Genomic DNA, 26632 nt, shown 5'->3' on the forward strand with positions numbered 1-26632 from the left:
GTAAACAAACAGAAGCAGGACGTCTGACCTGGCATACCGTGGCTTCTCATTTTGTGTTTCATTATGTGGCGGGAGATTCCAAAAGACACAATTTGAAGTCCAGTATCAAAGAGGTGAAAAGCCCACCTGCTCAACTGTCTATCGTGGTGGGAGACTGTGCTCTTTTCAACTCCAAATTTATCTTCAACCTGAACAAACTTTATGCTTCTCTGTGATGCCGTTAAAATGATTCACCCAAAATGACTGCTGCATCAAGAAACACGGAAACCCTGTGCAATTCTGGTTTTAGCCTTCAGGGTATCGCATAAAATATCTCTTGAGAATCTACGGCAGGTTTACCCATCTGCCCCTGCTGTGCCATTTGAGAGGTTCCAAGAGACATTCTTCCATTAAGCTAAGTCATCGGGGACCCTTCCTATCGAAAAATAATAATGATGATAGCATTTGTTAAGCGTTTACTATGTGCCACACACTGTTCTAAGCGCTGGGGTAGACACAAGGTAATCAGGTTGCCCCTTGTGGGGCTCACAGTCCTAATCCCCATTTTACAGATGAGGTCATTGAGGCCCAGAGAAGTTAAGTGGCTTGCCCGAGATCACACAGCAGACAAGTGGCGGAGCCGGGATTAGAACCCACATCCTCTGACTCCCAGGCCCGTGCTCTTTCCGCTAAGCCACGTGAGAGCTACAAGAGTCAGGAGGGGTGGACACAAACTGCAGAAGATTTTTGCTTTCTTCACACTCAATCTCTTCAATCACTATTGGATTAACTGAAGCAATGTGAATTTCAAAAAGTAATGATTGAAAACACGATATAGTTACATGATCCAGTAGCAGAGGAGCAACAAGGCGCAGTGGACAGAGCACGGGCCTCGGGAGTCAGAAGGTCATGGGTTCTAATCCCAGCTCTGTCACTTGTCTGCTGTGTGGCCTTGGGCAAGCCACTTCACTTCTCTGTGCCTCAGTTACTTCATTTGTAAAATGGGGATGAAGACTGTGAGCCCCATGAGGGACAGAGTCCAACCCGAATTGCTTGTATCTACCCCAGTGATTCGTACAGTGCCTGGCACATAATAAGTGCTTAGCAAATACCATAGTATTATTATTAAATAACATTTAACACTTACCGCCATATTTTCTCCTCTCCTCTATTCATCCCTTCCCCCAAGGCCTGGATCCAAATGCCCCATCCCCTCACTACCCTGCCCCTGGCGCACCCCCAAGGTCAAAACAAAAAGTGGCCAACTTTGGCAGAGAAACAAATGAGGATACAGCCGTCAAGGCAGATATGGCAAGTTCCTGGACCAGGGTAGCTGCCATCTGGATGGAGAGGAAGAGGGGAAACTGTCACGATTTTTCTACAGATGGAACGTCAGAGTTTAAACAGAGTGAGAGGGATCAAGGACAATGCCACGGTTATGGGCTGCAGAGACAGAGAGGATGGGAGCACTGTCTACTGAGTTGGGAAAGTCATATGGAAGAGAGGGTTTGGGAAAGATGAGTCCTGTTTTAAACATTCAATCGGTCGTCTTTATTGAGCGCTTAATGCATGCAGGGCACTGTATTAAGCTCTTGTGGGACAGTACAATGCAACAATATAATAGACACATTTCCTGCCCACAAAGAGTTGAAACATTGAGCTTCAGATGCTGATAGGACATCCACATGGGAAATAGGAGGGAGAGGAGAGAAATGGGAGGCAGAGGAGAGAAAGTGGAGCTAGTGAGAAAGATTTGGGAGTCCTCCTAGAAGTGGTAGCTGAAGCTGTGGGAATGGATGAGCTCCCCGAGGTAGTGAATATCCATCAGTAAATCAATCAATGGTGTTTTGGGCATTCTACTTAGCACTTGGGAAGAGTACAATACCACAGAGTTGGTAAACGTGATCCTTGCCCAAAAGGAGCTTACTGTCCAGATGGGAGGCAGGAAATAAAATAAAAAATGACAGAAATGGCAGAGTATAAGGATACGAGAAGCAGCGTGACCTAGTGGAAAGAGCTCGGGCTTGGCAGTCTAATCCCAGCTCTGCCAATTGCCTGCTGTGTGACCTTGGGCAAATCACCTAACTTCTCCATGCCTCAGTTTCTTCAACTATAAAGTGGGGATTGAATACCTGTTCTCCCTCCTACTTAGACTGTAAAAACCCCATGTGGGAGAGGGATGGTGTCCAACCTGACTAACTTGTGTCTACCCTGGTGCTTTTAAAAAAAAAAGGTATCTGTTAAGCGCTTGCTATGTGCCACGCATTGTTTTAAGTGCTGGGGTAAATACAAGATAATCAGGTTGGACAGAGTCCCCATCCTACATGAGGCTCACAATCTTAGTCCCTATTTTACAGATGAGGCAGTTGAGGCACAGAAAAGTGAAACGACTTGCCCAAGGTCACACAGCAGACAAGTGGTGGAGCCAGGATTAGCACCCAAGTCCTTCTGACTCCTAGGTCCATGCTCTATCCGCTTGACACATAGGAAGTGCTTAACAAATACTATTATTATTGTTATTATTACTATTATTTATATAAGTACTGTGGGGTGGGGTGAAAATCACGTTCTTGATTATTAAGTGTACAGGGGGGTTCAGATCCAAACGCACAGGTGACACGGAAGGTAGGGCAAGTAGGGAAAACGAGGGTTTAGTCAGAGATGGTCTCTTGGAGGAGATGTGATTTTAGGGTGGTTACAAGTCAAAACTCACTGTGCTGGGCAGCAGCGGCGTGGAGAGAGTAGAGGATGGGAACTCAAGTTTACTGCACAGGAGAAGGCATTGGTAAACCACTTCCCTATTTTTCTCAAGAAAACTCTATGAATCCACTACCGGAACGATTGCAGATGGAAAGCGGGGCATTCTAGGAGAGATGCCCATGGAGTGGCTATGGTTCAGAGACGACTCTACAGCATAAAAGATACAATCAAGGTGGGGAAAGTGGGAAGGAGTTCCAAGCCAGAGGGAGGATGTGGGCAAGGGGTCGGCATTGAGATAGACGAGATCGAGGTTCAGCGAGTAGGTTGCCATTAGGGGAATGGAATGGGCCGATTGGGTTGTAGTAGAAGATAAGCAAGGTAAGGTAGGAGGGGTGAAAGCCGATAAAGTGCCATAAAGCCAGAGGTAAAGAGTTTTTGTGTGCTGTCGAGTTGGATAAGCAACTATTAGAGGTCCTTGAGAGGTGGGGAAACGTGGACTGACGTTTTTTAGAAAAACAATCCGGGCAGCGGAGTGAAGTAAGGACTGCAGTGGAGAGAGACAGGAGGCCGGGAGCTCAGCCAGGAGGCTGATAAGGCAGGATAAATGCCTGGATCTGCATGGTAGCAGTTTGGATGGAGAGGAAAAGGTGGGTTCTAGAGATGTTATGCAGGTTGAAATGACAGGATTTGGTGACAGACTATGTGGGTTGAACGAGAGATGAGAGGAGGATAATGCCAAGGCTTGTGAGAGAGGGAGTATAGTAGTGTTTATAGTGATGGAAGAGTCAGGAGGAGGCCAGGATTTGGGTGGGAAGTTGAAGAGTTCTGTTTTGGATTTGTTAATTTGGAAGAGTCAAAGGGACATCCAAGTACGAGACTGCAGAGAAGGAGAGAGATTAGCAATGAAGATGGAGATTTAGGAATCATCCACATAGAGATTGTAGCCGAACATGGGAGCGAATGAGTTCCAAAGGGAGGGGGTGTAGATGGAGAACAGAAGAAGCCTCAGGAATGAGCCTTGAGGGACCCCCACAGTTGGAGGGTGAGAGGCAGAAGAGGAGCCTGAGAACGAGACTGAGAAGGAACAGCCGGAAAGGGAACCAGGAGAGGACAGTGCCAGTTAAGCCAACGTTAGATAATATTTCTCCAAGGAGGCGGTGGTCCACAGTGTCAGAGGCAGCTGAGTGGTTGAGGAGGATGAGGAAGGAATAAGGAATATAAGACCAATGGTATATAATGTGAGACTAGTAGGGGACTCAGAATCGAACCCTGAGGGTCACCCGCAATTAATGATTGAGAGGCAGAGGAAGAGATTGAGAAAAACTGCTAGAGAAATAGGAGGAAACCTAGAAGAATTGCATTGCTTTAAGGCACTCCATTAGCTCTCTCCTTCTTACATATCTCCCATCTGCTCTCACTTAACTGCAGCTCACACTCGACATTTTCTAAACCTCACTTTCTCACTGTGACCTCTTACCTCTCCCACCTCCGATGCCTTGATCTTGCCCTTCCTTCTGCCTGGCTCTCTCCCCCTCATCAAGTCCACGTGGGATTCCCCCCACCTCGCCCCGACTCGCTCCCTTTGCTCTACTTCCCCTTCCCGCCCCACAGCACTTGTGAATATATGTACATATCTTTAATTCTATTTATTGATATTAATGCCTGTTTTTCTTGTTCTGATGTGTACATATATCTCTAATTCTATTGGTTTATATTGATGTTATTGATGCCTGTTTACTTGCTTTGTCATCTGTCTCCCCCACTTCTAGACTGTGAGCCTGTTGGGGGCAGGGATTGTCTTTCTTCGTTGCTGAATTGTACTTTCCGAGAGTTTAGTACAGTGCTCTGCACACAGTAAGCGCTCAATAAATACGATTGAAAGAATGAAGGAATTCGGCTCTCTCCATCTTTCAGCTCTTCTGAAATCCCACCTCCTCCAGATGGCTTTCCCTGATTGATTCTCCTTCCCACACTTTTCCCACCTTCCAATGCACCTCAGCATTTATTTGCAGGGGTGGATACAAGCAAATAAGACTGGGTGCGGTATCTGTCCCACGTGGGTGCTCACAGCTTCAATCCCCATTTTACAGATGCGGTAACTGAGGTCCAGAGAACTGAAGTGACTTGTCCAAGGTCACACAGCAGGCACAGGGTGGAGCCGGGTTTAGAACCCATTCCATTCTTCCTCCCAGGCCCGTGCTCTATCCACTAAGCCATGTGGCTCCTAATATGGTGAAAAGGGACTTCAGGACACCCAAGCTGTTATGAAACCTCAAAACCAAGTTGACCTGTGCTGGTTGAGATGAGGCTTGCAATTCCAACCAGTCCTAGTATTTTCTGAAAACGGAGATGGGAAAGTTCCAGAAACAGAAAGGGAGCTAAACGCTAGGAGGCAGAGGCGGCAGATGTCTTGAAAATCAATTAAAACATCGCAATTAATCAGTCGTTTGTGTTACCTAGCATGACACTCAGTGTGCACCCAAACTACGTCCTTGATTTCATAGGTCAAATTTGCACACAGTCGATCGATCAGTTGTATTTATTGAGGGATTGTGTGTTGAGCACTGTGTTAAGCACTTGAGAGAGTAGAATATAACAAAGTCGGTAGATTCGACAATATTCTGCGTTTGTGTGGTCATGTCAGTAACTAACGACACTGGAAGGGCAAAACGCAAAACTCTGTCCAGTTCTAGGGCACTATTTGGAAGAGCTACGAGTTTTGTGGGACTATTTATTTCCACTTCATTTTAACTTCTTTTTGCCAAAGCCACAAAGAGAACGGATATGATATCCATATGAATTGGATATCAATATACTCCTAAAGGGATAGGTGTTGTTTTCTTTAGATTGTTTGTGCTAAAATTACATTTACTCCAAGAGACCTACCCTAAGCCCCATTTCCTTTCTTCGCCTTCCTTTCTGCGTTGCGTATGTATTTGGATCTGTACCCCTTAAGCCCTCGATATCCACCCCCAACCCCACAGCCCTCATGTGCAAATCCTTATACTGTGCCATTTCCCTTATCTGTGATTCATTTTATTGCCCATCTCCCACTCTAGTCTGTAAGTCCTCCAAGAGGCCTTCCCAGAATAAGCCCCGTTTTTTCCTCAGTTCCTCTTCCCAAGTCATTCCCTTTGCTCTCCCACAGCCCTTATGTATGTACGTATAGCTTTATAATTCTGTTTATTTATATTGATGCCTGTTTACTTGTATTGATGTCTGTCTCCCCCGCACCCATTTAGACTGTGAGCCTGTTGTGGGCAGCAACTGCCTCTCTTTATTGCTGTATTGTAGTTCATTCATTCATTCATTCAATAGTATTTATTGAGCGCTTACTATGTGCAGAGCACTGTACTAAGCGCTTGGGATGAACAAGTCGGCAACAGATAGAGACGGTCCCTGCCGTTTGACGGGCTTACGGTCTAAGCGGGGGAGACGGACAGACGAGAACGATGGCAATAAACAGAGTCAAGGGGAAGAACATCTCGTAAAAACAATGGCAACTAAATAGAATCGAGGCGATGTACAATTCATTAACAAAATAAATAGGGTAACGAAAATATATACAGTTGAGCGGACGGGTACGGTGCTGTGGGGATGGGAAGGGAGAGGTGGAGGAGCAGAGGGAAAAGGGGAAAATGAGGGTTAAGCTGCGGAGAGGTAAAGGGGGGATGGCAGAGGGAGTAGAGGGAGAAGGGAGCTCAGTCTGGGAAGGCCTCTCGGAGGAGGTGAGTTTTAAGTAGGGTTTTGAAGAGGGGAAGAGAATCAGTTTGGCGGAAGTGAGGAGGGAGGGCGTTCCGGGACCGCGGGAGGACGTGACCCGGGGGTCGACGGTGGGATAGGCGAGACCGAGGGACGGCGAGGAGGTGGGCGGCGGAGGAGCGGAGCGTGCGGGGTGGGCGGTAGAAAGAGAGAAGGGAGGAGAGGTAGGAAGGGGCGAGGTGACGGAAAGCCTCGAAGCCTAGAGTGAGGAGTTTCTGTTTGGAGCGGAGGTCGATAGGCAACCACTGGAGTTGTTTAAGAAGGGGAGTGACACGCCCAGATCGTTTCTGCGGGAAGATGAGCCGGGCGGCGGAGTGAAGAATAGACCGGAGCGGGGCGAGAGAGGAGGAAGGGAGGTCAGAGAGAAGGCCGACACAGTAGTCTAGCCGGGATATAACGAGAGCCCGTAACGGTAAGGTAGCCGTTTGGGTGGAGAGGAAAGGGTGGATCTTGGCGATATTGTAGAGGTGAAACCGGCAGGTCTTGGTAACGGATAGGATGTGTGGGGTGAACAAGTCTTAGTACAGTGTTCTGAACACAGCACCCATTCAATACGATTGAATGAATGAATGAATCCCCCCTCTTCCTCCAACCCCTTTGCCACTCAATTCCTCCTCTCCCCTTGCACCACCCCCACGCCTCCTCCCCGCCCCTTCCCTGTAACCCCTCCGTCCCAACGCCATCATCAGCATCCCTTCTCCCAGCCTCCTCTCTCTCCCCACTTCAGACTATACTTCAATCTGCTGCCCGGATTATCTTTCTTCAGAAACGCTCTGGGTATGTCACCCCCCTCCTCAAAAATCTCCCTATCAACTTTTGTATCAAGCAAAAACTCCTCACTATTGGCTTCAAAGCTAGACAAGATCGGGGCACGGTGAGTGCTCACTTAACTGGTCCTTATCCCACCTCGATTACTGTATCATCCTCCTTGCTGGCCTCCCTGCCTCCTGTCTCTCCCCATACTTCACTCTGCTGCCCAAATCATTTTTCCACAAAATGCTCAATCTATGTTTCCTCACTCCTCAAGAACCTCCAGTGGTTGCCCATCCACCTCTGCATTAAACAGAAACTCTTTACCGTTGGCTTTAAAGCAATCAAATGCCTTGCCTCCTCCTACCTTACCTCCCTGATTTCCTACCACAAACCAACCTGCACACTTCACTCCCCTAATGCCAACCTTCTCACTGTACCTCGATCTCATCTATTTCCCTGCCGACCCCTTGCCCACATCCTGCCTCCGGCCTGGAATGTCTTCCCTCTTCATATCTGACAGACAATCGCTCTTCCCATCTTCAGACACCAAGAGGCCTTCCCCAACTAAGCCCTCATTTCTTCTCCCACTCCCTTTCACTTGGATTTGGACTCTTTATTCTCCCCTCCCTCAGCCCCATGACACATGTTCATTTCCATAATTTATTCGTTTAAATTCATTCCTGTATTCCCTTCTAAACTGTAAGCTCGTTGTGGGTAGGGAACATGCCTACGAACTCCGTTACATTAATAATTGTGGTATTTGTTAAGCGCTTACTATTGGCTAAGCACTGGGGTAGATAGATGGTAATCAGGTTGGACACAGTCCATGTCCCTCATGGGGCTTACAGTCTTGATACCCATTTTCCAGGTGAGGTAACTGAGGCACAGAGAAGTTAAGTATGCCTTAGGGGCCTGAGGAAGATCGTTCTCTGGGCAAATTGGCCCGGTCACACAGCAGACACGTGGGGGAGCCGGGACTAGAACCCACGACCTCTGACTCCCAGGCTCTTTCCACTAGGCCATGCTGCTTCTGCCCTGGACGTGGTAAATGCTCAATAAATATGATTCTTTGGTCGACTGATTCCACAGACTAGGTAGAGAGGTTGGTCACCAGGAATTTACGGTCCAGATGGGGAGACAGACATTAAAATCAATTATTTGTACGTAAGTGCTACGGGGCTGAGGGTGGGGTGAATATCAAGTGCTTAAGGGGTACAGATCCAAGTACAAACTCTGAGGTAGATGCAATATAAGCAGATCAGCAGATCCGATCCATGGGTCTAAAGAAAACTTGGGGACTCTGGCAGAGAGTGCAGGTTTCAGGGATGGAAGATGGACTAGTTAGATCGAGTTTGTTTTTTATTCCTTTTGCTGGGTTTTGTGTTCGTATTTTTTATGGTATTTGTTAAGCGCTTACTTTGTGTCAAATACTGTTCTAAATGCCGGGGTAGATACAACTTAATTAGGCTGGATACCGTTCCGATCCCACTTGAGACTCACAGTCAAGCAGGAGGGAGAACACCTACTGAATCCCCAAATTGCAGTTGAGCAAACTGAAGCATAGCCAAGGTAAGTGACTTGTCCAAGGTTACACAGCAGGAAAGTGGCAGAGCCAGGATCAGAACCCAGGTCCTCCGGCTCTCAAACCCATGCTTTATACACTAGGCCAGGCTGCTTCTCGTGGAATTCCTGGAATCCTCAAAGGAGTGCAGTGAGGAATACCGATTCGAGTTTATCACATGGCAGGAACCCTTTGGAGGGATTGTAGATCATAAGCCCCTTGTGGGTAAGGATCGTGTCTACCCCCTTGTATGGTATTGTAACAGCGAAGCAGCGTGGCTCAGTGGAACGAGCCTGGGCTTGGGAGTCAGAGGTCATGGGTTCGAATCCCAGCTCCGCCACTTGTCAGCTGTGTGACTGTGGGCAAGTCACTTAACTTCCCTGTGCCTGTTACCTCATCTGTAAAATGGGGATTAACTGTGAGCCTCACGTGGGACAACCCGATTACCCTGTATCTCCCCCAGCGCTTAGAACAGTGCTCTGCACATAGTAAGCGCTTAAATACCAACATTATTATTTCCCAAGTGCTTAGTACAGTAGACTGCACACAGTCAGCGCTCAATAAATACCATCAATTGATTGACTGATTGATAGGGAAGGTGATCAAGAAACACAAGGAGGCAGCTTTTGCTTCCCTACATTTTAATTCTGCCTTTTGAGAGTGGTAAATTCAAATAAGACCCTAACCATCTGTCCACCTTTTTGGCCAAACAGAATTTGCCTTCGGGAAGTATAATCCACTCTTCCCCTTGGGAGTCTCTTTTATGGATTAACATCAGAGAGGAGAGTTTCCTGCATCTAATTCGAAAGTTCTTTTCCTACTTTGTGCCTGTGCTTTGATAAGACATGAATAAACACCAGATCTCTGGCAAACACAAAAGCCCCCCCGGTTTTGAGATCGCATCAGCATGACCCTTCCGGAGCTGTGCTGTATTCTCAAAGGCCGAGTTTGCTCTTTCTACCTAGGATATGTAGCACCCATCACCATAGTAACAAAACACTAAAGCTTGAATTAACCCCACAAAACCAGACTCCTTCCCCTGTGGGGAGTGGCTAGGAATGCCATGCAAAGCAGACTTTATTCAGACAGGCTGTCCTTGCTCCACCCAGTTATAGATCGATGACAGGGTGAAGGGTGTGAACACTGGACTGACAGGAGGAGGGAACAATTCGGCCTTAACTCTTTCCGAACGATACTCAGCAAACTGTGAATCCTACGAGTTTCTCCTTTACGGGTCTCCCTTGGAGTCAGGCGGGCAGTTGGCCCAGAGAGTGATCTCCCCCAGGCCACTAGGTAGTTTATTTCAGGGGCAGGAAAAGATTTTGTCACCCGCAGAGGGTTCGACTTTGTACCACAGGGTAAGTTGAAGCCAATGAGAGACTGACTGGTTGAGTTTTTGAAGCTGAACTATTGTGGAAAGTCCATTGATCCTGAGGGAGTGTGGCAACTTTAATGACCTGGAAGAGACTAAAAGTTCCCACTTCCCACACCTTGCCCTTCATGACACCCCTGCCTCCGTGCACCCCAGCCTGGATTTCAATGACAGAGTCTTGTAGTAGCTAAGCATCATAGGTTGGGTCACCACAGGGTAAAATATACCCTTATTTCTGGTAGCCAGATCACAAGTCCGTTCAGACCAGACCTCTCCGACTCATCCAGGGTCATTCAGAAGATTCTGAGTGGGGCCAGTACAGTCATACCACACATGATGCTTTTCTCACTTTCCTTCCCGTGGCTTAGTGGAAAGACCTTGGGCTTGGGAGTCAGAGGATGTGGGTTCTAATCCCGTCTCCACCACTTATCTGCTGTGTGACCTTGGGCAAGTCACTTAACTTCCCTGTGCCTCAGTTACCTCACCTATAAAAGGGGGATCGAGACTCTGAGCCCCATGTAGGACAACCTGATTACCCTGTATCTACCCCAGCACTTAGAACAGTGCTTGGCACATAGTAAGCGCTTAACAAATACCATTATTATTATTATTATCATTATTATCAGCCCTGGGCCTCTCCCTCAATGATATTAGTTGGAGGAAAGCCCTGAGCGTCTTTGACCAAGCAATTGAGGAAACATACTGAAGTTTGTCAGAAATCCCTCTTTTTCACTCTTGAGAATAATAATAATTGTATTCATTAAGTGCTTACTATGAGTCAAGCCGTGTACTCAGCACCACAGTAGAAAAAATAATATATAAATAATGATAATAATAATGATATTTAAGTGCTTACTATGTGCCAGGCACTGTACTAAGAGGTGGAGTGGATACAAGCAAATCAGGGTGGACCCAGTCCCTGTCTCGCATGGGGCTCATAGTCTTCATCCCCATTTTACAGATGAGGTAACTGAGGCACAGAGAAGTAAAGTAGCTTGCCCAAGGCCACACAGCAGACGAGTGGCGGAGCCGGGAATAGAACTCATGACCTTCTGATTCCCAGGCCCAGACTCTATCCACTAGGCCATGTTATTCTTCCTCCCTCTTCGACTATGAGTCCCTCGTGAGTCAGGGACTGTGTCGGATTTGATTATTTGGTAGCCACTCTGGGGTTTGCACATAGGAAGTGCATAATATAATCCGTCATTATTTTGCACACCTACTGAGTGTACTAAATGAACGGCGCTAAGTGCTCGGGAAAGCACAACTAAAAGGAAACAAGCTCACAAGGAGCTTATAATTTTACAGTCTAGCAGAATGGGAGGAAAGGGTGCTGGGGCCAATCATTAACCTTCCCACAGCTCTTTTTATATTCCCTTCCTCCACTTCCACTTCTTTCAGCATACTGCAGTCACTGGCTCCATTTCCAAACTTTCCCTTAAAAGAGGGGAAGGAAAACACAGAAACATGTCTGGAGCTTCCTCTCCCTTCCCACTGCTGTCACTACACACGTTTCTCTCTCGCTGTGTCTGTCTCTCTCCCACCCCTTGCTCTCCCTGGGAGAAGCAGCAGAGAAATCAGCAGGTGGAGGAGTTAGTTAACTATTTAATGAAATAGAGCGTGGATCAGATGATATCCAAATTATATACATTTTGGAGAGAGAAAGGGAGAAGTGAGGGTTAAGGGAAGGGTGTGAAGAAGGGAGAAGGGGGAAAGAAGGAAAGGGAGAGAGAAGGGGAAAGAGGGGAAAGGGAGGGGGGAAAGGGGAGAGAGGGAGGAGCTGTGGGGAGGGGGGGAAGGGGAGAAGGAGGAGAGAGCTGTGTGAGAGAAAAGGGGAGAGAGCTATGAGTGGGTGTGGATGGGTGTGTGTGAAAAGGGGAGAGAGGGAGGTGAGAGCTATGGCTGTCGGTGTGGAAAGGGGGAAGAGAGTGTGAATGAGTGAGAGACGGAAAGGAGGAGAGGGAAAGAGCTAAGGGTGGGTGTGAAGAGGCGTGCGTGTGAAAGGGGGAGAGAGAGGGAGGAGAGAGCTATGGGTCTGTGTATGTCAAAGAGATGTGTGTGTGTGAGAGAGAGGGTGAGTGGAAGAGAGAGAAGGAAGAGTCACGGGTGGCTGTGGTTAGGTGTGTGGGAAAGGGGGAGAGAGGGAGGACAGAGCTATGGGTGCATGTGTGCCAAGGGGAGAGAAGGGGAGAGCTGGGTGTGTTTGAGACGGAGAGTGAGTGAGTGAGTGAGTGAGAGTGAAAGGGGGGAGAGAGCTGAGGGGGCCCGTGTGAGAGAGTGAAAAAGAGACAGAGAAGGGGAGGGAGGGAGGAGTTCTGGGCGGGTGTGGATAGGTGTGTCGGGGAAAGGGGGAGAGAGGGAGGAGAGAGCTACGGGGCGAGTGTGGAAAGGGAGGAGACGGCTCTGGCTGGGGGAAAAAGGGAGGAGAAGGGAGTGTGTGGGTGCACCTTGGTTTTCTCCCCCTTCCCTCCCTCACTGATGAAGGCCGAGCCACCCCGAGTGACCGTTCCGGCCCCTCCCCCGGCCAGCCGGGATTCTCCCCCAGGCTCCTCTCCCTATCCCAATCCCAATCCCATCGCAACCGAAAGGACTGCCACTCGGCCGCCCCAGCCCCGAAGGGGCAGGGACGGAGGCCGCGGCTGGGCCGAGGGGCGGGCCGGGGCCGGGGCCGGGGCCGGGGGCGCGGCCTCTTCTGCAGGCGGCAGCCGCCGCCGCCGCCGCCGCCGCCACTTCCTGGCCCGGCCGGTTCCGCCACTCACCTGGCGGCCGCCCAGCCAGCCGAGACGGACCGAGCCGAGGAGCCGACAGGGGCCGACAGGGGTCGAAGGGACGAGCGCGGCCTCCCGTGGGGGCCCGGTGGCCAGGTGAGTGGTGGCGGAACCGGCCGGGGACAGGACCGGCCCCGGGGGGAGGCCTCCCTCTCCCCCGCCCCCGCCCAGGCCCTCTGCCACTTCACACCTCCCGCCTTTTTAGGCCCCGACTACCTCCAAGGCCTAGTGGGCCGAGCCAGGGCCCGGGACCTCCGATTCATTCATGTCGGTATTTCTTAAGCGCTCACTATGTGCCCTGCCCCGTTCTCAGCGCCGCGGGAGACCAAAGAGGCCCCTCCTTTGGATGTGAGAGGAGTCCCCCTTTTGCAGATGAGGCACCCAGAAGGGAAGGGACTCGCCCAAAGTCACACAGGTGGCGGAGCCGGGATTGGAAGAATAATAATGATAACGTTGGTATTTGTTAAGCGCTTACTGTGTGCAGAGCACTGTTCCAAGCGCCGGGGTAGATACAGGGTCATCAGGTTGTCCCACGCGAGGCTCGCCGTCTTCACCCCCATTTTCCAGATGAGGTCACTGAGGGACAGAGAAGTGAAGTGACTCGCCCACAGTCACACAGCTGACAAGTGGCAGAGTCGGGATTCAAACCTCCGACTCCCAAGCCCGGGCTCTTTCCACTGAGCCTAACCCATGACCTCTGACTCCTAAGCCCAGGTTCTCGCCACCGAGCCATCCTGCTCCTCAAGGAGGACTTGGTTTCCCCCGCCGGCCCCGCCGCTCGTCTGCTGTGTGACCTTGGACAAGTCGCTTCACTTCTCTGGGCCTCAGTGACCTCGTCTGTAAATTGAGGATTGAGACCGAGCCCCTCGTGGGGCAGGGACTGTGTCCGATCCCATTTGCCAGCATCCATCCCGGCGCTTAGTACGGTGCTTGGCACATAGTAAGTGCATAAATACCATTATTATTACTTGTTAAGCACTTACTATGTGCCAAGCACTGTTCTAAGCACTGGGACAGATGCAAGTTAGAGTGAACACAGGCCCTGTCCCACGTGGGTCTCACACTCAATCCCCATTTTACAGATGAGGGAACAGGTCCCGAGAAGTAAAGTGACTTGCCCGAGGTCACACAGCAGACGTTTGGCGGAGTTGGAATTAAGTCCTTCTGATTCCCAGGCCCGTGCTCTACGCACTAAGCTTCTACTGTGGGCAGAGCCCTGTACTAAACACTCGGGGAAAGTCAAGGATCTCATAGTATGGCCGGGGGAGACAGATATTGACATAAATTACAAATCCGGGAGCATTAGAGTTTAAGGATCAATCTGTCATTTGATCATATTTATTGAGGGTTTACCGTATGCAGAGCACTGTACTGAGCTCTTGGGACAGTACAGTATAACAGAGTTGGTAGAAACGTTCCCTGCCCATTAATGAATTTGGAGTTGAGGGGTTGTGTATGAATGTGCTGTGGGAGGAGTTTCAGGGTGTTAATGGGATACAGATTCAAGGGCAGCACGGCCTAGTGGATAGAGCACGGGACTGGGAGTCAGAAGGACTTGGATTCTATTCCAGGCTCCACCGCTTGTTTGCTGAGTGACCGTGGGCAGGTCACTTCACTCCTCTGTGCCTCAGTTACCTCATCTGTAAAATGGGGATTATTCATTCATTCATTCAATAGTATTTATCGACCGCTTACTATGTGCAGAGCACTGTACTAAGCGCTTGGGATGAACAAGTCGGCAACAGATAGAGACAGTCCCTGCCGTTTGACGGGCTTACAGTTTGTGAGCCCCATGTGGGACAGGAACTGTGTCCAATCCAGTCACCTTGTATCTACCCCAGTGGTTAGCACAGTGCCTGGCACATAGTGCAAAACAAATATCTCAGTAATAATTATTATTATTAGCATAGGCAACACGGAAGAGGACGAGTGACCTGTTAGGGAAGGCTTCCTAGAGGAGATGGGATTTGGGGTAGGAATTTATTTACCTCCCCTGGGAATCTGTGAGTTTATTTCAGGAGGACGTTCCTGCTTCTCTGAGAAGAAAACTGAAATTGAAAATGGTTGGCTAGAGGCTGTGCATCTTGTCAGTGATTGGCCTGCAAAGTAATTTTCCCAAGATGGCCTGAATCCGTGTTTCCTGCTGAGAAAAATCAGTAACACTGTATTAGACAAGACATTTTCCCCTGGCTCTTAACAAGTAGCTGTTGGCTTTACCTTTGCCACCCAAACACGGGGACATTGCTGGCATCTCGGACATTTTTTTTTTTTTGCTTCTGAAAGTAATATTATAATTGTGGTATTTGTTAAGCGCTCACCATGTTCCAGACACTTTGCTAAACGCTGGAGTAGATACAGACTAATCAGGTTGGAAACAGTCCCTCTCCCACATAGGGCTAAAAGTTTTAGTCCCTAATGTACAGATGAGGGAACTGAAGCACAGAGAAGTGAAGTGCCTTGCTCAAGGTCATACAGCAGATAAATGGCGGAACCTTTGGGGGATATCGTACAAGGGATAAATGCTGATACCTGGGACTAGGAACTTAATCTCATAATAATGTTGGTATTTGTTAAGCGCTTACTATGTGCAGAACACTGTTCTAAGCACTGGGGTAGATGCATGGTAATCAGGTTGTCCCACGTGAGGCTCACAGTTAATCCCCATTTTACAGATGAAGTAACTGAGGCACAGAGCAGTTAAGTGACTGGCCCACAGTCACACAGCTGCCAAGTAGCAGAGCCGGGAGTCGAACTCATGACCTCTGACTCCGAAGCCCAGACTCTTTCCACTGAGCCATGCTGCTTCCCAATCTGTGGTACTTTCAGTGTGTATCCAATGGTCAAATAAAAGGAAAAGGAGGAAGGCTAAATCGTGTAGTTCAAAAGGGACCAGAATCAGAATTGATGGCACTCAGTATGATGGTTAAGCACTTAGTATGTTCCAGGCACTTTAATAATAATAATAATAATGGTATTTGTTAAGCACTTACTATGTGCCAAGCACTGAACAAAGCGCTGGGGTAGATACAAGATAATGGGGTTGGACACCGTCCCTGTCCCACGTGGGGCTCACAGTCTTAATCCTCATTTTCACAGGTGAGGTGAAATCAGAGAAGCAAAGCGACTTGCCCAAGATCACAGAGCAGACAAGTGCCAGAGTCCTTCTGACTCCCAGGCTCATGCTTAATATTAATTAACCTCATTGTTCATTGCTAACTGTGGGCTAAACCGTTTGTTAAATGCTGGGATCGATACAAGATAATCAGACTGTGAGCCCTATGCGTGACAGAGACTGTGTCTGACCTAATTAACTCGTACCCGCCCCAGCGCTTAGAGCAGTTTTTGACACATAATAAGCACTTTCAAGTCCCCATTCCCTCATGGGGCTCGCAGGCCTTAGAGTGAGCGAGAGCAAATACTTATTTCCCATTTTTCAGAGGAGGAAACAGCATAGAAGTGACTTGGCCAAGGTCACCCAGCAGGCAGATGGCAGAGCCAGAATTCAGAACAGAAGTTTCAGGCAAACAGGAGGTGAACGTAGGAGGGATGAAAAAGGAAAGCAAACACTTCTTCTTTATTCATTCACTTCTTTCTCCTAGTTTACTTTCTCTCTTTCCACTCTTCTCACTCCCACTCTTTTGGGTCAAGAGCTTGACAGACGTAAAGAAGTAGGGAGATGGAGATGAGAGCTAGGTGGAGGGACCCAAAATAAAGTCCTTGGAGAGCCTCATTTACTTCAAAAGGCCTAGCTTGGCAATGGCTAGGGAGGGGAGGGGTAGGATGGTCCCTGAGGGCTGTTAAACAGTAGCCTGGTGGAGAAAATCCCCTTTCCTCATAATTGATTAAGGGCAAGCAGAGCAGACTAGAAACTCAGATCCACTAGGGCCTGTTCCCTGGGAACCTCACAAATTCCTGGGAATCTTGTACCCTGTCATCCCACCCACTGAAGCCCCGCCGGTGGAAACTCTGCTCAGTGAACCTGACTGAAATGAGCAACCATGGCTTTTAAGTGGCAAAAGGCAGAGCTGAGATTAAAGACAAAGGTCCCCTGACTCCCAGACCCATGTACCAAGCATTTAGTACAGTGACCTGCACATAGTAAGCGCTCAATAAATACTATTGAATGAATGAAGTTCTCTCCGCTAGGCCACGCTGCCGTGGTCTGCGGTGAAGAGGTAGTCCCAGCATCGGTAAAGAATGGAAGTTACTTCAAACTCATGTAGTGCCCCATTGAAGGAGCCCGGGAAATAGGGTTCCGTAGTTACCTCAAATACGAACTACCTTCTGGACTAAAGGACTGTTCAAAAAGGACACATAGCTATTGAAGACCCAGGAATTACAGAGCAGCATAATCTGTTTCTTGCTGGGGTAATAGATGTGTGGGACATTTAGTGCAGCCTGAAAAAAGACCAAATTTAGAGACTCTTCTATTTGGGGTGACAACGTATGATTTAGTCACACCATGAGCTATAAGCTAATTATTTTTCTCTTTTGTATTTTTCGGAGGGTAGGTGGGGTTTCTCGCCTTCAGATTAAAATTGTCCTTAAAGATGGAAACAGCTGACCCTGGCAGAATGAAGTGGATTTCTAGTACAGTGACGGATCTCTGCTGTGTTTCTGTCAGGTGGCAGGTCCCTGCATGTTTAGAGTGCTGAAGTTCAGGTTTTGCTCCACATTTTTCTATGAAGAAGGGTTACGGGGTGGGGGTGGGGGGGCAGTGGGTAATTTCAGTGTCTGCATTTGTGAAGAAGAGCATGAATCTATTTCCGGGTATTGTGATTAAAATCAGGTTAAATGTAGTTCTGCCGCCCACAGAGCTTTTGATTCATAAATGTCACACCATGCTAGTTTTTTATCTGCTGCTGCAGCTCCAAGTCATTTGACTGATAAAGCATCGAGGACGGGAGATTGTTATGGGGCTGGAACAGACATCAGGGATGCAGGAAGACATTGCTGGGGGAGGGGAATTTTCTTGGGCCTAAGATGCTTAACTAACATTCCCTATTGCAGATATTTGCATTTCGGGAGAAGAATTCTGTTAGCACTTGCCAGCTAGCACACGGAGTTTAGTAAGGATGAATTACGCAGTGTTCTGGAAGCATTCGTCAGATGTTCTTAAATTGAAAAGGAAGAGTAATAGTATTCCTTTTTAATCTTTTAGTAGATGTATTTTAGTGGATCACTTGTCTAAAATTTGCATTTTTGCAAATTGTAGTATGCAGATATAAACTGCGGATCATTTTTCCATCCTGAAAGACTTATGCTAGCCACTAAAGGCAAAATTAATTGCAAGGAATCCAAACAAATTAGAGCAGGTGAGACACGTTCAAAGGAGTTTCCTTTCAGTTTGACTAAATGCATGGCAATTACTTGGTGTGTTTTTTTCCCACATGTGTCTACCGAAGCAGTCCTGCTGCCTATCAGCCACAAAATATTCTTGTCTCAAGACACTTCCTCTTTTTCTGATCCCCGTCACCACGATCATGTAGATTTTTCTCTTACCTTGACCTTTAGTTGTCCTTTCTTCCTTTGTCTTTCTGACCCTTACATCTGCTATCCTCTTGTAAAATTTCTGTGTTTGTTGATTGTGCATACAACAATTTAGAAATTCAAGTCACCAAGTGAGTGCTGGGGATCAGAAATGATAAATGGCTAGAGGCCAAAGAGTAGTAATAGTATTTATTAAGCACTTGCTGGGTCCTAAGCACTAGGAAAGAATACACGGAGGAGAGTTTTTGGTAGGGTCCCTGTCCCTCAAGGAGCTCACAATAGAAATATAAAGCAGGAGAGCCATGAGCAAAAAATGCAAACGTTAAAAACATCATATCAATCGATCAGTGGTACACATTGAGAAGCAGCATGGCCTAGTGGCTGAGAGCACGGGTTTCAGAGTCAGAGGACGTGGGTTCCAATCCTGGCTCCGCCACTTGTCTACTGGGTGACCTTGGGCAAACCACTGCACTTCTCGGTGCCTCAATTCCCTCGTCTGTAAAATGGGGATGAAGACTGTGAGGCCCACGTTGGGACAACCTGATTACCTTGTATCCATCCTGGCGCTTCAAACGGTGCTTGGCACATAGTAAGCGCTTAACAAATGCCATTCTTATTATTTTCATTATTAAGCATTTACTGTGTGCTTTACTAAGCTCCTGGGAGACTGCAGTGGAGTTGGTATTCCTTGCCCAAATGAGCTTACAGTCTAGAGGAGTCAACATAAAATGGAGGACGGAGATAGGTAGAAAATAGAGCCGTAGGGTCCGGTGGTTAGGAGAGCAGGGTATCAGACCTTTCCCAGCTGTCTAACAGTCACCGAAACCGTCCTCGCTGAGGCCTTCCCGACATTTTACAGTCTATGGAGGCGATGCCACGCTGTTGCTTCAGTCCCTCCCACAGAGATGGAGCGAGGCAGGACGGAGACCCCGCCCTCCTCAGACTGGGGTGACGGGGGTTATGCAGGTAACCCCAGGGAAGGTATTCTCTCCGAGGCGTTCAACTTCAATTTGTTGCTACCGTCGTCCCGGCAGCTTGGCTTCCCTGGCACCGCTCACCGGATTAGGGAGTCGAGGCCAAGCTCTCGGAGTTGGCAGCGTTCTGCTGCTCTTCCTTTACCATTCCCCTCCTCAGTAGGGAGCATCTTGGCAGTTACCTTGTGTGTGTATGACTGCGGGAGGTGATTTATCCCAGGATTTTGTTTACTGAGCACTTCCCATGTGCAGAGAGCACTGAACGAGATGCTGGAGGGAATTATACCGATTGGAGAAGGCACAGCCCAAGTCTTCAAAATAGCTAAAAATCTAGGCACTAAGAGGTTCAAGAAGAGTTTGAATAAATCCAGGGAAGAGAGACCATGTGAGGTTATTATAAAGAGAAGTTGGCTAATTTAGATGTCGATCAATAGTATTTTTTGAGCGCTTCCTGTGGGAAGAGCACTGTCCTAAACGCTTGGGAGAATACGCTCCAGTAGAGTTAGTAGACACATTCCCTGCTTTCCGTCTACAGCGGGAGGCGGATATTAGGATAAATTACAGTAAGGGGAAATGGTAGAATATAAGGATATGAGAACAGTGCTTGGCACATAGTAAGCGAGCTTTCCGTCTACAGCAGGAGGCAGATATTAGAATAAATTACAGTAAGGGGAAATTGTAGAATAAAAGGATATTAGAACAATGCTTGGCACATAGTAAGCGCTTAACAAGTGCCATCATCATCATTATTATTATATTCACGGAAGTGCTGTGGGGATGGGGTGAGTGTCGAGTACTTAAGGGGCACACTGGAAATTGCATAGATGCAGAGGAGAGGGTGGGAAGGAGAAATGAGGGCTTAGGGAGTGGTGTTTTATGTCGGGTAGAAGGCACATCCTAAACCATACAAATGGATAATAATAATGATGATGGTATTTGTTAAGCGCTTTCTATGTGCCAAGCACTGTTCTAAGCACTGGCGCTGTTCTAAGCGCGGGGAAAGTGGCCACACTGTTCTTCCAAGCATCCTCTGCCAGACAGAAAGCCGGGCTGGAGAGGGGACCGTCGATCTGACATAATGGTATTTCTTGTCTTCTAACACATAAGAAAAAAATGATTTTTTAAAATTCTTTTCATATTCGACCCACACCATTGCAGATATTCAACCAGGAAAAGAACTGCCTTCCCTAGCTTTGCCTGGCATCTTCAGGGCCCGGGAAAGTTAGGTTGTTTCATTCAGCATTGGTACTTAGGAGGCAACCACGGAGATGCCAATGACCTCTGCCCACTCTCCTCTGCCCTTTCTCTAAGACTAAAGAAGCAGTGTGGCTCAGTGGAAAGGACTCGGGCTTGGGAGTCAGAGATCATGGGTTCGAATTCTGGCTCTGCCACTTGTCAGCTGTGTGACTGTGGGCAAGTCACTTAACTTCTCTGTGCCTCAGTTCCCTCATCTGTAAAATGGGCATTAAGACTGTGAGCCTCACGTGGGACAACCTGATCACCTTGTATCCTCCCCAGTGCTTAGAACAGTGCTCTGCATATAGTAAGCACTTAACAAATACCAACATCATTATTATTATTGGTGGGGACTCTGTGTGCCTATAACTGTGACTTCTTGAACTCCCTGATTTCCACCCAGTGACTATCTCTTTCTACGTTAAACTCACTCTAAGGTTCTCTGCCTTTCCCTGCTTGTCTGATTTCATTTTTAACTTCCTTGCTTTTTTAGCTTCGTTCCATGTACGGTTCTTTTCTTCCAGTTGTTACCACTTCTTCACTAGTAACTCAAGTATTGTAAGGGAGGCCTTCTTATTCCCCAGGAAAGGTTTCAGGGCAAACACATCATTCATTTCTTGCCCTCTCCTTCCACATCAACTGATCAGAAACAGGCAGTTAAGCCTCTGAGGGGATCCAAAACGACGTGAGCCTTCTGGTTGGAACAATGAATGGGACGGTTTTTCTGTGTGTTCTAAATGCTTTTTAAATAATGGTACCGGTCCATTCCCTTCGGTCACTTCCCCTTCCCTGAATTCCAACTTTTCCCAAACGTTTGCGGAGACACAAGGTCTTGACGCAGGCGTTTTGCAGTGGCGTTACGCCGCATGAATATTTTGACAGGACAGTTAGAGCTTCCTTGGCTCCCCCACTATTTCAATTCTGGCAAACCAAACGGAAGAATGTCTGAGTCCGGGAAATTTTGCCAGTAAGTTTGGAAGTATTTGTTCACTGGAGGTTGAATCTCTGCCAAGCAGCTCACTTTAAACCTAACCTCCCGGAATTGTTTACCAAATAAATCGAGGTTACTAAGTTTTGCATAAGTAGGAGGAAGAAAAAATGAAATTGGAAACAGTTTTAGGGGACTTTTTCCCCACATGATTTCCAAACAACCCACTGTTAAAATACTGCCCTCCTAAATCATGAAAGACCACCAAAATCTGTAGCTGAGGGTATGCACCTAAAGCTCAATCTCGGGGTCTTCCTGATAAACTTCAACCAATATTTACATGAAACTAAACATGTATTTCTCATATATGTTAGTAAAGGAACCGTTTGTGGTCTCAGAGGTTTTATGTAGTCATATTGTCCAGAGGGATGTTAAAAACAAGACTCTCCAGAGAGTTACTCATAGCCTGCTTGCTAATATTCAGGAACTGATTATATAAGTTTATGAATTTTCCCTTTTGGGCGTCTGCCCTCGAATCATTTTCCAAGACATCATAATCTCTACCCAGCCCAGGGTGAGGCAAGGATGAATAAGTCACTTGAGCTACTTTAACTAGAGCTTCTGAGAAGAAAAAAAAAAAGGTTTGGCCGAAGGAGGATGTTGAAACTGATTTGAGTTTGGAGTTGTCTGTGGATTATGTTGCTCTCTGCCTCTACCGTGGATATTCAGAAGCCTCAGCCGTGAGGAAGATGGTAAAAGTTTTGGGATCTCTGCTCGACAAAATATTTTCAGAGGAAATTACACAGATTCTTTAGCAAATTCTAAATGAATGTCTCTTCATAACAGTTTGGGGGATGATGTGAAAACGTTGTGTAATGTCAAGGACAGAGGGAAGCACTGTGTAGAATTAGGTTTGGGACATATCGGAAGGTAGCTACTGGAAAGGTCTAAGGATTTTAAGAGTGCTGATCTGGTCTCTCGTTACCCAGAGAGGACAGGGCTCTTCCTCTTCGCTGTGGGAGCCTGTCCCCAAATCTAGATGAGGTTGATTCCCCTCCTTTCTAAGGGCGAACCCCCTCCGTGTGCAGGAAGGAAAGAAGGCAGGCCGGTCTAGAGCCCCACTGGCCTGTCTAGTTCGGCTTAGCCCTAATGGCGCGGGCCCGGGAGACGGAAGCATGTTGACCGAACCAGGCCCGGGCGTGAATCGGTCAATGAATCGGCAACTGGGCCCGCCTCAGGTCTTCCAGCACCTTGTAGCGATGGGCTGAGCTCACTCCGGGCCCTCCGACTGTGACTGATTCTGATGGTGAAAAACGCTCGGCCGGGGATTTGGGGCCCTCTTTCAGAATGGCCAGCCGGTGAATGATCCTGTCCGGCTGTCTACTCCACCCACTCTGGGGCCCGGCATCGAGGGCTGCTTTGGTGGATAGAGCACAGTATGCGGCTTCAGGTATTTCTGAAGATGTCCGGCATCGACCGGCCAAAATATTACGAGCGTAGGCCTCCGAGAGCTGCTGTTAAAATTCCTGTCTTCTCGCAGATGGAGGTCAAGAGACTGATGTTTAAATGGTTTTTGGCTTGGTGTGGCTCACTCCCTCCTCTCCTCCCTCCTTCATTATTTTACAGCACCTCGGTTGATTCTAACCTGCGGTTCCACTAGTGAACCGTTTTTCCCTAGATCTAGGCACTTAATTAGTCATTTTACACCGGAGAGTTCGTTCGTTATGTCGTCTTAGCCGCTGAGTCTCAAACGTTTTATCCCACAACCCTCTGAGGGCTCCTGGAGACTGCCGTGCCTCACATGGCCAGTGAATCATAAATATTTGGGTCCAGAGTTCCTTCAGCGGCGAGGGTGCGGTTGTCTGGCTTCGAAGCTACTGGGGTCTGAACACACACAGCAGGCAAGTGGCAGAGCCGGGATTAGAACCCAGGTTATCTGACTCCCGGGCCCGAGCTCTTTCCACTAGGCCACGCTGCTCCTCGTTCCTCACAGAACCTGCAAGGTGAACTTACGGCTCGGTATTTGCGCATCGTCTGGCACTGCAGGTGGAGGGGCACAAGAGCTTCTTCCAGCTGAGCATCGTGTCCTCTCCGGATCAACGCACGTTCTATCCAAAATGCAATGTTACCCCCTCCCTCCCCACACACGTTATGGAAAAGCTGAGGGTGCGGGTGACTGGCTTCCAAGCTACTGGGGTCTGAACAACCTCTCCCACCGAAACAACCTTGCGGGTTCGAAAAGCAGCTCAAGTGCAGGAAGTAGCCACCCAGCTGGTGCCCGGTAGCTCCCTTCCCCGCCCCCGGCCGAAAAGAGCTCAAAAAAGGGATGCTAGAAAGGACAAATCAGGACCTGGTCCACAAAACCAATCTGGGATCTAGAAGGCCTCTGAGGTTTACCACCTTCTGCTGCCCAAATGCGGTTAGCTGTCCGCTAACTCTAATGTACTGTACTTTCCCAAGCGCTTAATGCAGGGCTCTTACGTTTCATTTGAGAGGTCATCTTCCTCAAATGACTACTTGTTTGGGACTGAGAATACCGAAAATATCCGATGTAAGATTGGGCCTGGCTCTCCTTACTCAAGATTCTAGAGTCCAGGTGTGGGAGGCACCTGGGTAGACCGTGGAATCATTAAAATGGAAAGGGATTCTTTAGCTAGTGCATCATTACTAGGAAAATGCTTCTGCAGCTTGTAACTCTAATGAATAGTGGCGGAAGCAGCTGCAAAACGAGAACCTGTATACAATCCCAAGCAATCAGCCTGCCTCATTATAGATTCAGGGGAAAAGAACCTGAAGAACATCAAAAATTCCCAAATAGCTGCAAAATGCCTGTAATTTGAGTTGAAGCATGTTTCCAAATTGGGGATAGGAGGGAAGAGTAACCTTAGATAACATAATGGCAAATTCAGATACATTTGAACTGAGGTTTTTAAAGAGAGAGGAGATGGGATGTGGAACATATGAAGCTATTAGATAAATTGGGCAAACTTATTTTTTAAGACCAATGTTTTCTCCTTAAGAAAAAAAAATGCAGGGCAGTCCAGAAAAGGGTAATGTGATGAAACAATTTACTGAGATTCCACTGTTTTTGTGTCCGCCTTCTCTGTTAAAGTGGAAGTTCCTTGTAGGCAAGGAACCTGTTTCATCCTTCTGTTGTACTTAGCCCAGGGCATGATGCTCAGTAAATACCTTTATTACTACAAAATGTAAGTTTGGGGCAGAAAGAGGAAAGGAATTGAGCCAAGAAAAGAGAAGGCTGAATAACTGTCTTCAGATAAATGAGGGGGCTTTATGGGGGGAAGGTTTAATATTTAAATTGCCCTGCATCTAGAATGTACCATCTAGCAGCCCTAACCATTTCCTCTAAATCCTTAACTATTTCTTGTAATAATAATAATAATAGCTGTGGTATTTAATCGTTGACTATGTACCAAACACTGGATTGGGGACTTGCCCCCAAACCAGCTAAATCCTTTCTGAACCTACTGATTTTTGACATAGCACAGCTTCCCTTAGTGACAGATATCTCATAATAATAATAATAATAATAATGGTATTTGTTCAGCACTTACTATGTGCCAAACACTGTTCTAAGTGCTGGGGTAGATAAGAGATAATCAGGTTGTCCTCCGTGAGGCTCTCCCTCTTTACAGATCCCCTTTTACAGATGAGGGAACTGAGGCACAGAGATGGAAGCAGCGTGGCTCAGTGGAAGCATCATGGGCTTGAGAGTCAGAGATCATGGGTTCGAATCCCGGCTCTACCACTTGTCAGCTGTGTCACTGTGGGCAAGTCACTTAACTTCTCTGCGCCTCAGTTACCTCATCTGTAAAATGGGGATGAAGACTGTGAGCCTCATGTGGGACAACCTGATTACCCTGTATCTACCCCAGCGCTTAGAACAGTGTTCTGCACATAGTAAGCGCTTAACAAATACCAACATTATTATTATTATTAAGTGACTTGCCCAAAGTCATACAGCTTGGTCACACATGTTGACCAAGTCCTGGTGAATGAAGACGCATGCAAAAAACAATATTAAAGCAATATAAGGTCAAGAAACCCCCTCTGCCTCTCCCTCTGACCTTTTTTTTTTTAAACCACAGTGACTCTAAGCATTATTGCCCACCAAGCAGCTTTTAACACTGGATACTGTCTGGCTGAAAATACTGTACGGAAGCGAGGCTATGGAAAACAGCAGGACGGAAATCAAAGAGCTTCTTGTAACAAAACAAACAATACATCAATACTCGGCAGATCCTCACAAGGGATACTTTATCCCGAGCAAAGGGATACTTTATTAAATCCTAGTTATGGACCCCAGAGATGTGAGGAAGACAGGTGATAGGGTTTTTAAGGCGAAAGGGGCTACCTGTCACCAGAACCCAAATGGAGGACTTTCACGTCCCCGATATATGCCCCGGGTCCTACTTAGTCTCTTGAAAATCAGGCTTTGGTGCCTGGCATTTCATTCACTCATTCAGTGGCATGTATTGAGCGCTTACCGTGTGCAGAGCACTGTACTAAGCGCTTGGGAGAGCACTCTTCCCCCCCTTCAAAGCCCTGCCGAAGGCACATTCTCCTCCAAGAGGCCTTCCCAGACTAAGCCCCACTTTTCGTCATCTCCCACCGCCTTCCCCATCCCCCTCCCCCCACCCCACAGCATTTATGTCATATATCTGTCATTTTATTTATATTGATGTCTGTTTACTTGTATTGATGTCTGTCTCCCCCCTTTAGACTGTGATCTCACTGTGGGCAGGGGATTATCTCTCTTTACTGCTTTATTGTACTCTCTCAAGCGCTTAGTGCTCTGCACACAGTACGTGCTCAATAAATACGATTGAATGAATGAGTACGACATAATAATACACACATTCCCTGCCCACAACACGCTTACAGTCTAGAGGGCCTGGAGTCAAGGGGACGGGGCAGAGCAGACAAGCTTCCGCCAGGTTCCTCATCCCCCGCTTCCCCTCTCCCCCACAACGGGCCCAGCATCCAAGGCTCCCACCCTGTTGGGAACTGTCTCTCTCCTGCGATTAAATGGTGGTATTTGTTAAGCGCTTACTATGTGCAAAGCACTGTTCTAAGCACTGGGGGATACAA

The 26632-nt window shown here is 47.7% G+C and overlaps 1 protein-coding gene across 1 annotated transcript in view; it reads left to right on the forward strand.

The window, feature by feature from the left end:
- The first annotated feature begins 12864 nt into the window (after nucleotides 1–12864).
- TRAF3IP2 (TRAF3 interacting protein 2) overlaps nucleotides 12865–26632 on the forward strand; it is a 51381-nt gene continuing 37613 nt past the window's right edge. Inside the window, exon 1 of the mRNA XM_029047550.2 lies at nucleotides 12865–12991. The gene's annotated coding sequence lies outside the window, so the exon portion shown is untranslated. The remainder of the gene's footprint in view (nucleotides 12992–26632) is intronic.

This window comes from Ornithorhynchus anatinus, chromosome 19 (genome assembly GCF_004115215.2).
Source record: "Ornithorhynchus anatinus isolate Pmale09 chromosome 19, mOrnAna1.pri.v4, whole genome shotgun sequence".
Classification (NCBI taxonomy): domain Eukaryota; kingdom Metazoa; phylum Chordata; class Mammalia; order Monotremata; family Ornithorhynchidae; genus Ornithorhynchus; species Ornithorhynchus anatinus.